Raw genomic sequence first — 13,500 nt, 5'->3', positions numbered from 1 at the left:
GCGACCTCTCTCCTCTGCCTGGGTGCCTGGGCCTAAATATGTGACAGTGGCCTCTTCCAGTGGTGGTTTACGTGAAGCCTGATTCTCTGCTATGACATGAAGACTGATTCTGTGCTGACATGAAGCCAGATTCTCTGTTACGGCACCTCTCTCCTCTGTCTGGGTGCGAGGGCCTAAATGTGTGACAGTGGCCTGTTCCAGTGGTTGGTGACGTGAAGCCTGATTCTCTGCTATGACATGAAGACTGATTCTGTGCTGACATGAAGCCAGATTCTCTGTTACGGCACCTCTCTCCTCTGTCTGGGTGCCAGGGCCTAAATGTGTGACAGTGGCCTCTTCCAGTGGTGGGTGACGAGAAGCCTGATTCTCTGCTATGACAAGAAAAATGATTCTGTGCTGACATGAAGCCAGATTCTCTGTTACGCGACCTCTCTCCTCTGCCTGGGTGCCTGGGCCTAAATATGTGACAGTGGCCTGTTCCAGTGGTGGGTGACGTGAAGCCTGATTCTCTGCTATGACATGAAGACTGATTCTGAGCTGACATGAAGCCAGATTCTCTGTTACGGGACCTCTCTCCGCTGTCTGGGTGCCAGGGCCTAAATGTGTGACAGTGGCCTGTTCCAGTGGTGGGTGACGTGAAGCCTGATTCTCTGCTATGACATGAAGACTTATTCTGTGCTGACATAAAGCCAGATTCTCTGTTACGCGACCTCTCTCCTCTGTCTGGGTGCCAGGGCCTACATGTGTGACAGTGGCCTCTTCCAGTGGTGGGTGACGTGAAGCCTGATTCTCTGCTATGACATGAAGACTGATTCTGTGCTGACATGAAGCCAGATTCTCTGTTACGGGACCTCTCTCCTCTGTCTGGGTGCCAGGGCCTAAATGTGTGACAGTGGCCTCTTCCAGTGGTGAGTGACGTGAAGCCTGATTCTCTGCTATGACATGAAGACTGATTCTGTGCTGACATGAAGCCAGATTCTCTGTTACGGGACCTCTCTCCTCTGTCTGGGTGCCAGGGCCTAATTGTGTGACAGTGGCCTGTTCCAGTGGTGGGTGACGTGAAGCCTGATTCTCTGCTATGACATGAAGACTGATTCTGTGCTGACATGAAGCCAGATTCTCTGTTACGGGACCTCTCTCCTCTGTCTGGGTGCCAGGGCCTAAATGTGTGACAGTGGCCTCTTCCAGTGGTGAGTGACGTGAAGCCTGATTCTCTGCTATGACATGAAGACTGATTCTGTGCTGACATGAAGCCAGATTCTCTGTTACGCGACCTCTCTCCTCTGCCTGGGTGCCTGGGCCTAAATATGTGACAGTGGCCTCTTCCAGTGGTGGTTTATGTGAAGCCTGATTCTCTGCTATGACATGAAGACTGATTCTGTGCTGACATGAAGCCAGATTCTCTGTTACGGCACCTCTCTCCTCTGTCTGGGTGCGAGGGCCTAAATGTGTGACAGTGGCCTGTTCCAGTGGTTGGTGATGTGAAGCCTGATTCTCTGCTATGACATGAAGACTGATTCTGTGCTGACATGAAGCCAGATTCTCTGTTACGGGACCTCTCTCCTCTGTCTGGGTGCCAGGGCCTAAATGTGTGACAGTGGCCTCTTCCAGTGGTGGGTGACGAGAAGCCTGATTCTCTGCTATAACATGAAAACTGATTCTGTGCTGACATGAAGCCAGATTCTCTGTTACGCGACCTCTCTCCTCTGCCTGGGTGCCTGGGCCTAAATATGTGACAGTGGCCTGTTCCAGTGGTGGGTGACGTGAAGCCTGATTCTCTGCTATGACATGAAGACTGATTCTGTGCTGACATGAAGCCAGATTCTCTGTTACGGGACCTCTCTCCTCTGTCTGGGTGCCAGGGCCTAATTGTGTGACAGTGGCCTATTCCAGTGGTGGGTGACGTGAAGCCTGATTCTCTGATATGACATGAAGACTGATTCTGTGCTGACATGAAGCCAGATTCTCTGTTACGGGACCTCTCTCCTCTGTCTGGGTGCCAGGGCCTAAATGTGTGACAGTGGCATCTTCCAGTGGTGAGTGACGTGAAGCCTGATTCTCTGCTATGACATGAAGACTGATTCTGTGCTGACATGAAGCCAGATTCTCTGTTACGGGACCTCTCTCCCCTGTCTGGGTGCCAGGGCCTAAATGTGTGACAGTGGCCACTTTCAGTGATGAGTGACGTGAAGCCTGATTCTCTGCTATGACATGAAGAATGATTCTGTGCTGACATGAAGCCAGATTCTCTGTTACGGGACCTCTCTCCTCTGTCTGGGTGCCAGGGCCTAAATGTGTGACAGTGGCCTCTTCCAGTGGTGGGTGACGTGAAGCCTGATTCTCTGCTATGACATGAAGACTGATTCTGTGCTGACATGAAGCCAGATTCTCTGTTTTGGGACCTCTCTCCTCTGTCTGGGTGCCAGGGCCTAAATGTGTGACAGTGGCCTCTTCCAGTGGTGGATGACGTGAAGCCTGATTCTCTGCTATGACATGAAGACTGATTCTGTGCTGACATGAAGCCAGATTCTCTGTTACGGGACCTCTCTCCTCTGTCTGGGTGCCAGGGCCTAATTGTGTGACAGTGGCCTGTTCCAGTGGTGGGTGACGTGAAGCCTGATTCTCTGCTATGACATGAAGACTGATTCTGTGCTGACATGAAGCCAGATTCTCTGTTTTGGGACCTCTCTCCGCTGTCTGGGTGCCAGGGCCTAAATGTGTGACAGTGGCCTCTTCCAGTGGTGGATGACGTGAAGCCTGATTCTCTGCTATGACATGAAGACTGATTCTGTGCTGACATGAAGCCAGATTCTCTGTTACGGGACCTCTCTCCTCTGTCTGGGTGCCAGGGCCTAATTGTGTGACAGTGGCCTGTTCCAGTGGTGGGTGACGTGAAGCCTGATTCTCTGCTATGACATGAAGACTGATTCTGTGCTGACATGAAGCCAGATTCTCTGTTACTGGACCTCTCTCCTCTGTCTGGGTGCCAGGGCCTAAATGTGTGACAGTGGCCTCTTCCAGTGGTGAGTGACGTGAAGCCTGATTCTCTGCTATGACATGAAGACTGATTCTGTTCTGACATGAAGCCAGATTCTCTGTTACGCGACCTCTCTCCTCTGCCTGGGTGCCTGGGCCTAAATATGTGACAGTGGCCTCTTCCAGTGGTGGTTTACGTGAAGCCTGATTCTCTGCTATGACATGAAGACTGATTCTGTGCTGACATGAAGCCAGATTCTCTGTTACGGCACCTCTCTCCTCTGTCTGGGTGCGAGGGCCTAAATGTGTGACAGTGGCCTGTTCCAGTGGTTGGTGACGTGAAGCCTGATTCTCTGCTATGACATGAAGACTGATTCTGTGCTGACATGAAGCCAGATTCTCTGTTACGGCACCTCTCTCCTCTGTCTGGGTGCCAGGGCCTAAATGTGTGACAGTGGCCTCTTCCAGTGGTGGGTGACGAGAAGCCTGATTCTCTGCTATGACAAGAAAAATGATTCTGTGCTGACATGAAGCCAGATTCTCTGTTACGCGACCTCTCTCCTCTGCCTGGGTGCCTGGGCCTAAATATGTGACAGTGGCCTGTTCCAGTGGTGGGTGACGTGAAGCCTGATTCTCTGCTATGACATGAAGACTGATTCTGTGCTGACATGAAGCCAGATTCTCTGTTACGGGACCTCTCTCCGCTGTCTGGGTGCCAGGGCCTAAATGTGTGACAGTGGCCTGTTCCAGTGGTGGGTGACGTGAAGCCTGATTCTCTGCTATGACATGAAGACTTATTCTGTGCTGACATAAAGCCAGATTCTCTGTTACGGGACCTCTCTCCTCTGTCTGGGTGCCAGGGCCTACATGTGTGACAGTGGCCTCTTCCAGTGGTGGGTGACGTGAAGCCTGATTCTCTGCTATGACATGAAGACTGATTCTGTGCTGACATGAAGCCAGATTCTCTGTTACGGGACCTCTCTCCTCTGTCTGGGTGCCAGGGCCTAAATGTGTGACAGTGGCCTCTTCCAGTGGTGAGTGACGTGAAGCCTGATTCTCTGCTATGACATGAAGACTGATTCTGTGCTGACATGAAGCCAGATTCTCTGTTACGGTACCTTTTCTCCTCTGTCTGGGTGCCAGGGCCTAATTGTGTGACAGTGGCCTGTTCCAGTGGTGGGTGACGTGAAGCCTGATTCTCTGCTATGACATGAAGACTGATTCTGTGCTGACATGAAGCCAGATTCTCTGTTACGCGACCTCTCTCCTCTGCCTGGGTGCCTGGGCCTAAATATGTGACAGTGGCCTCTTCCAGTGGTGGTTTACGTGAAGCCTGATTCTCTGCTATGACATGAAGACTGATTCTGTGCTGACATGAAGCCAGATTCTCTGTTACGGCACCTCTCTCCTCTGTCTCGGTGCCAGGGCCTAAATGTGTGACAGTGGCCTCTTCCAGTGGTGGGTGACGAGAAGCCTGATTCTCTGCTATGACATGAAAACTGATTCTGTGCTGACATGAAGCCAGATTCTCTGTTACGCGACCTCTCTCCTCTGCCTGGGTGCCTGGGGCTAAATATGTGACAGTTGCCTGTTCCAGTGGTGGGTGACGTGAAGCCTGATTCTCTACTATGACATGAAGACTGATTCTGTGCTGACATGAAGCCAGATTCTCTGTTACGGTACCTCTCTCCTCTGTCTGGGTGCCAGGGCCTAATTGTGTGACAGTGGCCTGTTCCAGTGGTGGGTGACGTGAAGCCTGATTCTCTGCTATGACATGAAGACTGATTCTGTGCTGACATGAAGCCAGATTCTCTGTTACGCGACCTCTCTCCTCTGTCTGGGTGCCTGGGCCTAAATATGTGACAGTGGCCTCTTCCAGTGGTGGTTACGTGAAGCCTGATTCTCTGCTATGACATGAAGACTGATTCTGTGCTGACATGAAGCCAGATTCTCTGTTACGGCACCTCTCTCCTCTGTCTGGGTGCCAGGGCCTAAATGTGTGACAGTGGCCTCTTCCAGTGGTGGGTGACGAGAAGCCTGATTCTCTGCTATGACATGAAAACTGATTCTGTGCTGACATGAAGCCAGATTCTCTGTTACGCGACCTCTCTCCTCTGCCTGGGTGCCTGGGCCTAAATATGTGACAGTTGCCTGTTCCAGTGGTGGGTGACGTGAAGCCTGATTCTCTACTATGACATGAAGACTGATTCTGTGCTGACATGAAGCCAGATTCTCTGTTACGGGACCTCTCTCCGCTGTCTGGGTGCCAGGGCCTAAATGTGTGACAGTGGCCTGTTCCAGTGGTGGGTGACGTGAAGCCTGATTCTCTGCTATGACATGAAGACTTATTCTGTGCTGACATAAAGCCAGATTCTCTGTTACGGGACCTCTCTCCTCTGTCTGGGTGCCAGGGCCTAAATGTGTGACAGTGGCCTCTTCCAGTGGTGGGTGACGTGAAGCCTGATTCTCTGCTATGACATGAAGACTGATTCTGTGCTGACATGAAGCCAGCTTCTCTGTTACGGGACCTCTCTCCTCTGTCTGGGTGCCAGGGCCTAAATGTGTGACAGTGGCCTCTTCCAGTGGTGGGTGACGTGAAGCCTGATTCTCTGCTATGACATGAAGACTGATTCTGTGCTGACATGAAGCCAGATTCTCTGTTACGGGACCTCTCTCCTCTGTCTGGGTGCCAGGGCCTAAATGTGTGACAGTGGCCTCTTTCAGTGGTGGGTGACGTGAAGCCTGATTCTCTGCTATGACATGAAGACTGATTCTGCGCTGACATGAAGCCAGATTCTCTGTTACGCGACCTCTCTCCTCTGCCTGGGTGCCTGGGCCTAAATATGTGACAGTGGCCTCTTCCAGTGGTGGGTTACGTGAAGCCTGATTCTCTGCTATGACATGAAGACTGATTTTGTGCTGACATGAAGCCAGATTCTCTGTTACGGCACCTCTCTCCTCTGTCTGGGTGCGAGGGCCTAAATGTGTGACAGTGGCCTATTCCAGTGGTGGGTGACGTGAAGCCTGATTCTCTGCTATGACATGAAGACTGATTCTGTGCTGACATGAAGCCAGATTCTCTGTTACGGGACCTCTCTCCTCTGTCTGGGTGCCAGGGCCTAAATGTGTGACAGTGGCCTCTTCCAGTGGTGGGTGACGTGAAGCCTGATTCTCTGCTATGACATGAAGACTGATTCTGTGCTGACATGAAGCCAGATTCTCTGTTACGGGACCTCTCTCCTCTGTCTGGGTGCCAGGGCCTAAATGTGTGACAGTGGCCTGTTCCAGTGGTGGGTGACGTGAAGCCTGATTCTCTGCTATGACATGAAGACTGATTCTGTGCTGACATGAAGCCAGATTCTCTGTTACGGGACCTCTATCCTCTGTCTGGGTGCCAGGGCCTAAATGTGTGACAGTGGCCTCTTCCAATGGTGGGTGACGTGAAGCCTGATTCTCTGCTATGACATGAAGACTGATTCTGTGCTGACATGAAGCCAGATTCTCTGTTACGGGACCTCTATCCTCTGTCTGGGTGCCAGGGCCTAAATGTGTGACAGTGGCCTGTTCCAGTGGTGGGTGACGCTAAGCCTGATTCTCTGCTATGACATGAAGACTGATTCTGTGCTGACATGAAGCCAGATTCTCTGTTACGGGACCTCTCTCCTCTGTCTGGGTGGCAGGGCCTAAATGTGTGACAGTGGCCTTTTCTAGTGGTGGGTGACGTGAAGCCTGATTCTCTGCTATGACATGAAGACTGATTCTGTGCTGACATGAAGCCAGATTCTCTGTTAAGGGACCTCTCTCCTCTGTCTGGGTGCCAGGGCCTAAATGTGTGACAGTGGCCTCTTCCAGTGGTGGGTGACGTGAAGCCTAATTCTCTGCTATGACATGAAGACTGATTCTGTGCTGACATGAAGCCAGATTCTCTGTTACGGTACCTCTCTCCTCTGTCTGGGTGCCGGGGCCTAAATATGTGACAGTGGCCTGTTCCAGTGGTGGGTGACGTGAAGCCTGATTCTCTGCTATGACATGAAGACTGATTCTGTGCTGACATGAAGCCAGATTCTCTGTTACGGGACCTCTCTCCTCTGTCTGGGTGCCAGGGCCTAAATGAGTGACAGTGGCCTCTTCCAGTGGTGGGTGACGTGAAGCCTGATTCTCTGCTATGACATTAAGACTGATTCTGTGCTGACATGAAGCCAGATTCTCTGTTACGGGACCTCTCTCCTCTGTCTGGGTGCCAGGGCCTAAATGTGTGACAGTGGCCTCTTCCAGTGGTGGGTGACGTGAAGCCTGATTCTCTGCTATGACATGAAGACTGATTCTGTGCTGACATGAAGCCAGATTCTCTGTTACGGGACCTCTCTCCTCTGTCTGGGTGCCAAGGCCTAAATGTGTGACAGTGGACTCTTCCAGTGGTGGGTGACGTGAAGCCTGATTCTCTGCTATGACATGAAGACTGATTCTGTGCTGAAATGAAGCCAGATTCTCTGTTACGGGACCTCTCTCCTCTGTCTGGGTGCCAGGGCCTACATGTGTGACAGTGGCCTCTTCCAGTGGTGGGTGACGTGAAGCCTGATTCTCTGCTATGACATGAAGACTGATTCTGTGCTGACATGAAGCCAGATTCTCTGTTACGGGACCTCTCTGCTCTGTCTGGGTGCCGGGGCCTAAATATGTGACAGTGGCCTGTTCCAGTGGTGGGTGACGTGAAGCCTGATTCTCTGCTATGACATGAAGACTGATTCTCTGCTGACATGAAGCCAGATTCTCTGCTATGGCATGAAGAGACTGATTCTCTGCTGACATGAGGCCAGATTCTCTGCTATGGCATGAAGAGACTGATTCTCTGCTGACGTGAAGCCAGATTCTCTGCTATGGGACCTCTGTCCAATTGATAATGGTTAATTTTTATTTTTTTAATTTTTATTTTAATTCATTTCCCTATCCACATTTGTTTGCAGGGGATTTACCTACATGTTGCTGCCTTTTGCAGCCCTCTAGCTCTTTCCTGGGCTATTTTACAGCCTTTTTAGTGCCGAAAAGTTCGGGTCGGGTTCGGATCCCGAACCCGAACATTTCCGGGAAGTTCGGCCGAACTTCTCGAACCCGAACATCCAGGTGTTCGCTCAACTCTAGTAACAACAGATTTAGCTGAATATAAATTGTAGGCCTAGTATTTAGGCGCTGGATGACAGGTATACGTTTACGGACAGAATTAGACTTGGAAATGCACGGTAGCGTGTGAAGTTATTGAGGATGACCCTATCCGCACCTTCAATCTAATAGACCCTTTTATGGATAGATTTAAAGTTGGCCTGATACAGCAGAAACCACTAATTTAAGGAATTGCTAAGTTGGGAATTGTATTTCAACCCAGAACAAAAATATATCCTTTGCCAGACAGCAGACAGTATTACAATTGGCTAGCCACAGCTGAAACACCAGATTTAGGGTACTGCTATTTTGGCAATTGTATTTCACCCCTCAATAAAATAGCAAGCACAGCCAAGCCCCTGATGTAGGATATAGCAACAAAAAAAAACACACTATTGATGGTTAAATGGACTTGGTGGCAGCTTGTGCTGGCGCACCACAAGACACAAAATGGCTGCCGATCACCCCAGAAAAAAGTGACTGAAAAACGCTCTGGGCAGCCTAAAAACAGTGAGCAATTGAATAGCAGAAGATGAATGATTCACAGCTGTCGATCGATCACTTCATTAAGTGTTTTTGCTGAGTAAATCCCTGTCTAGTGCCTAATCTCGCCCTAACAGCAGCTGCATCCTCTCCCTACACTGATCAGAGCAGAGTGACGTGCGGCGCTACGTGACTCCAGCTTAAATAGAGGCTGGGTCACATGCTGCACTGGCCAATCACAGCCATGCCAATAGTAGGCATGGCTGTGATAGCCTCTTGGGGCAAGTAGTATGACGCTTGTTGATTGGCTGCTTTGCAGCCTTTCAAAAAGCGCCAAGAAAGCGACGAACACCGAAACCGAACCCGGACTTTTTTTTTACGAAAATGTTCGGGTTCGGGTCCGTGTCACGGACACCCCAAAATTCGGTACGAACCCGAACTATACAGTTCGGGTTCGCTCATCCCTAGCCATCAGCAGCACGTCTACAAGCGTGCGTTTGTAGTCGTGCATCTTCCGATCAGTAACAGACATTTTTACTAAATTTAGTTTCCTGTCAGCAATGAAGAGCAGGGGTTTGTATACTGCAAAATTGGTAAAATGTCACCAGAGAATGTAACAGACAAATATTTAGAAATTTAGGTCACTGTCACCTATGCAGAGCAGGGGTTTATTTACGGCAAAAATGGTAAAATGTCACCCAAGAATTTAAGACACTTTTACACCCTGCTTCCTCTTTTGCTGTGCTGGTGCCTCTTTGAGACCACCGCCTCTTCCTCCAAACTGCACATGTAACTCGCATGACCTTGATTCCATGTGGGGTCTAGTACCTCATCATCTTCCACCCACTCTTTACCCCTGCCCTCCTTGTCGGTCTGCAGACTGCAGAAAGCCTGGCACCTGTGTTTCATCATCATCATCAGAGACATGCTGCGGTGGTCTTCCCATGTCCTCATCCTGAAACATAAGTGGTTGGGCATTGGTGCACTCAATCTCTTCCACTTCTGGGGCAGGGCTATGTGGATGGCCCATGGAAACCTTGCCGGCAGAGTCATCAAAAAGCATAAGAGACTGCTGCCTGACTTGGGGCTCAGACTGCTTGCCTGATTTGCAAGGGGGTGAGTTGAAAGACAGATAGCCATGGGCTGTAGGTGCCAACTCTGAGCTTTCAGCAGGGGACTGGGTGGGAGAAAATGTGAAGTAACTGGAGGCACTGTTAGCCACCCAATCTACTATTGCCTGTACTTGTTCTGGCCTCACCATTCGTAGAGCCGCATTTGGGCCTACCAAATAATGCTGAAGGTTCTTTCGCCTACTCGCACCTGAGAAAGATGTTTCACTGGGGCGTGTAGCTTGCACAGATCGACCACGTCCTATCCCTGCAACAGGAGCTCCACCAACACCAGCAGCACCACGACTAGGGCCACGTCCCTTATTTGACGCTCTCCTCATTCTTTGCATTCACCAACCAAACTAAAGGATGGTTTATGTCGGGCGACAATGTAACCGCCAATAGTCAACAATTTGGTTCACTGACATAAAGAGAAAAAAATTAAGTGTGACAGTTGAATTTAATACAAATTCTTCACTGTCAATTGTTTTATTTATTTCTCAAACAGCAATGTAACAGCAGTATTTACTGGTTTTATTTGACCGCCAGAAATAAAGCGCAGACTGCAAATGTACTATCTAGCACAAAAAGTGTTATTTCTTCAACCAACAATGTAACATCAGTATTTAATAGTTTTATTGGACTGTCATAAATGCAGTGTAGGCCGCAAATGTACTTTCTAGCGCAAAAGATGAGAATTTGTCACCCAACAATATAACAGATGCATTTGTGAAATTTAGTTCCCTGTCCGCTATGTAGAGCAGGGGTATTTCACAGCCAAAAATTGGTGAATGTCACCCAACAATGTAACAGATGAATTTGTGAAATTTATTACCCTGTCCACTATGCAGAGCAGGGGCTTATCACAGCCAAAAATTGGTTAATGTCACCCAACATTGTAACAGACAAATTAGTGAAATTTATTTCCCTGTCCGCTATGTAGAGCAGGGGTATATCACAGGGAAAAATTGGTGACTGTCACCCAAAAATGTAACTGACAAATTAGTGAAATGTGTTTCCCTGTCCGCTATGAAGAGCAGGGGTATATCACAGCCAAAATTGGTGAATGTCACCCAACAATGTAACAGACAAATTAGTGATATTTATTTCCCTGTCTGCTATGTAGAGCAGGGGTATATCACAGCCAAATATGCAAATATCTCAACCCCTGAATTTAGAGACGGATTAACTATATTATTGTCCCTGGCACATATGCAAATGCAGGTGTACGTCCCCAAAAAAAAAATGGCGCCCACCGAACTAACAGACGGATTAAAAAATTTAATTATTCATATTTATTTTACATGTTGCATTGTGCCCAACTAAAAATTGCTGTAGGAAGATCAGCCACAGATTGAACATACAGATAAATTATCTTTCTGTGTCAGGGGTGTAAAACTGGTGTATTGCACATGTGCCCTGGCTGTACAATTGTGTACCTGGCCTATGTTGGTGCAGGAACCTACCATCCGAGCCACTTGTGAATGACTGGCCTGATAACCGTGGAAATGTCACCCCATACGCAAACAGATGGATTTGATATATTTATTTGCCTGACTGTCACATATGCAGCACAGGCCGCAAAGGTATTTTCTGGCTAAAGAAAAAAAAAAAAATTCACCAACAATGAAACAATGGATTTAACAGATTTTCTTTCACCAACACAAACAAGTTTTTTTTTTCACAAACAATGTCAAAGTTGTATTTACTGATTATATTTCACTGCAAAAGGCAGCAAAATGTGCTTAAGAGCATGGCTAGTGCTCAGCAAACAAATGTGGATAGTGAAATGACTTAAAATAACATAAAATACGTAAAAATAAAAAATAATAATCTTGATCTAGGAGGTGGAGGTCCATATGGAGTACGAGGTTGAGGAGGCGGTGGAAGTGGCGGTCGAGGAAGAGTTGTTTAACCTGTTAGGGACATATGACGTACCAGAACGGCATGATGTCCCGGTACTTAAGGACACATGACGTATCGGTACGTCATGTGTATTCCCGATCACTGCCGCAGGGCGGGCGGTGATTGGAAACTGGTGCCTGCTGAAATCAATCAGCAGGCACCGTGGGACAATGCCCAGGGGGGTCCTGTGAACCCCCCCCCCCGTGTCAACGATCGGAGCAAACTGCGGTTTGCTGCATTTGTCTGATGACCCGTTAACCTGGAAAGGACGGTGATTGGTGGTGTGATAATACACCACCAATCACCGTTCTGCGAACCTGAGAGGTGGCGGACACGCCACCTCTCAGGATCGCATCTGATTGGCTGGCAGAGTGGCAAATTTGAATTGCCGGAGCTCTTCTACCCGCTCATACCGGTCCTTGGAGCAGGAGAGAGTGGAGCTCCAGCTGTGCTGCTCTAAACAAAGCGAGTTTTTTTTGCCATCTGCACTGTAGTCTGTAGGGACAGGTATGGATAGGCAATTTCGGCAGGGATAGTGAGGGATAGATATGTGGATTTTTTTTTTTTTTTCTAAAGCACTTTTAGCACCTTGAACGGGTGTCTGGGGTCCACAGCACATCTGTGTGACCCTAGACCCCCCCAGGGGTGCTGCAGCTTGCCCCCCTCCTCCCCCACACACTTTTTTTGGGAGCAAGTTTTTTTTTTTTTGCATGTTCTGACTGTGGCCGGCACTCTTTGCGTCAGGCCACTGTTAGCACATCGCCCACCCCATCCCACAGCGCATTTGTAACTTTTCTTATATTTTTCTTCACTTTTTTAGAATTTTTTTGGTTAGTTTTTCTTTATTTTTTTATTTTTTTAGCTGTAGGGCAAAGTTCGCGAACACCCGTGCCCCCACACACACGCACACACACACACGCATACACACTCTCCTATGGCCCGCCGGATGTTCTCGGCCAAGGATGCATACGCCCAGCTTGCCTCTGAGTGCGAGAGCCCCAGTGATGACGAGAATGACTCCACTTTCCTGTTGTCATCCGCGTCCTCCTCATCATCTAGCAATGATAATGAGCCCCCAAGGCGGCAGAGATTTTGCCTGGCGGATCAAGGGGACCTCCATGCCAGGGACCCTGTGGCCCACGCTAGTACGAGCAGCTCTGGGGCTCGTGCTAGTTTTCCGGCCCACCAGGTCAGTCCACCTCAGCCCCATGCCGGTGAACTTGTCTGGTGTACCACAGAGCATTTTGAGCCTGCGATTCCTGATTTTGTTGGCCAACCAGGAATCCAGATTTCCACAGTGGGCTACACTGAATACGACTACTTTAGTCTTTTTTTCAGTGACCACTTTGTAAATCTGATGGTGGAGCAAACGAACCTGTACGCCCAACAGTTCATTGCTCAACACCCTAGCTCCCTTTTGGCTAGGGCCGGTGGCTGGACTTCGGTCAGTGCAGCCGAGATGAGAACGTTTTGGGGCCTCATGCTGCACATGGGCCTAGTCAAAAAACCAAGTGTCAAGCAGTATTGGAGTGGGGACCCCACTCTACAGTATGGCCATGACACATACCCGGTTTGAGGCCATCCAGAAATGCCTGCTTTATGCAGATAATGCAGCATGTTCCCCCCAGGGCGATCCTGCCTATGACCGCCTGTACAAAATAAGGCCGGTCATCGATCACTTTGGGGACAAATTTGTGCAGGCCTATGTACCTGGAAGGGAGGTCGCGGTTGATGAGTCTCTCATTGCTTTGAAGGGGAGACTCATTTTCTGTCAGTATGTTCCCTCTAAGCGGGCGAGGTATGGCGTGAAGCTGTACAAACTTTGTGAGAGTACCTCAGGGTACACTTACAAGTTTCGTGAGTACGAGGG

This window comes from Bufo bufo, chromosome 1 (genome assembly GCF_905171765.1).
Source record: "Bufo bufo chromosome 1, aBufBuf1.1, whole genome shotgun sequence".
NCBI classification, from domain to species: domain Eukaryota; kingdom Metazoa; phylum Chordata; class Amphibia; order Anura; family Bufonidae; genus Bufo; species Bufo bufo.
Note: the sequence above shows the minus strand (reverse complement) of the source record.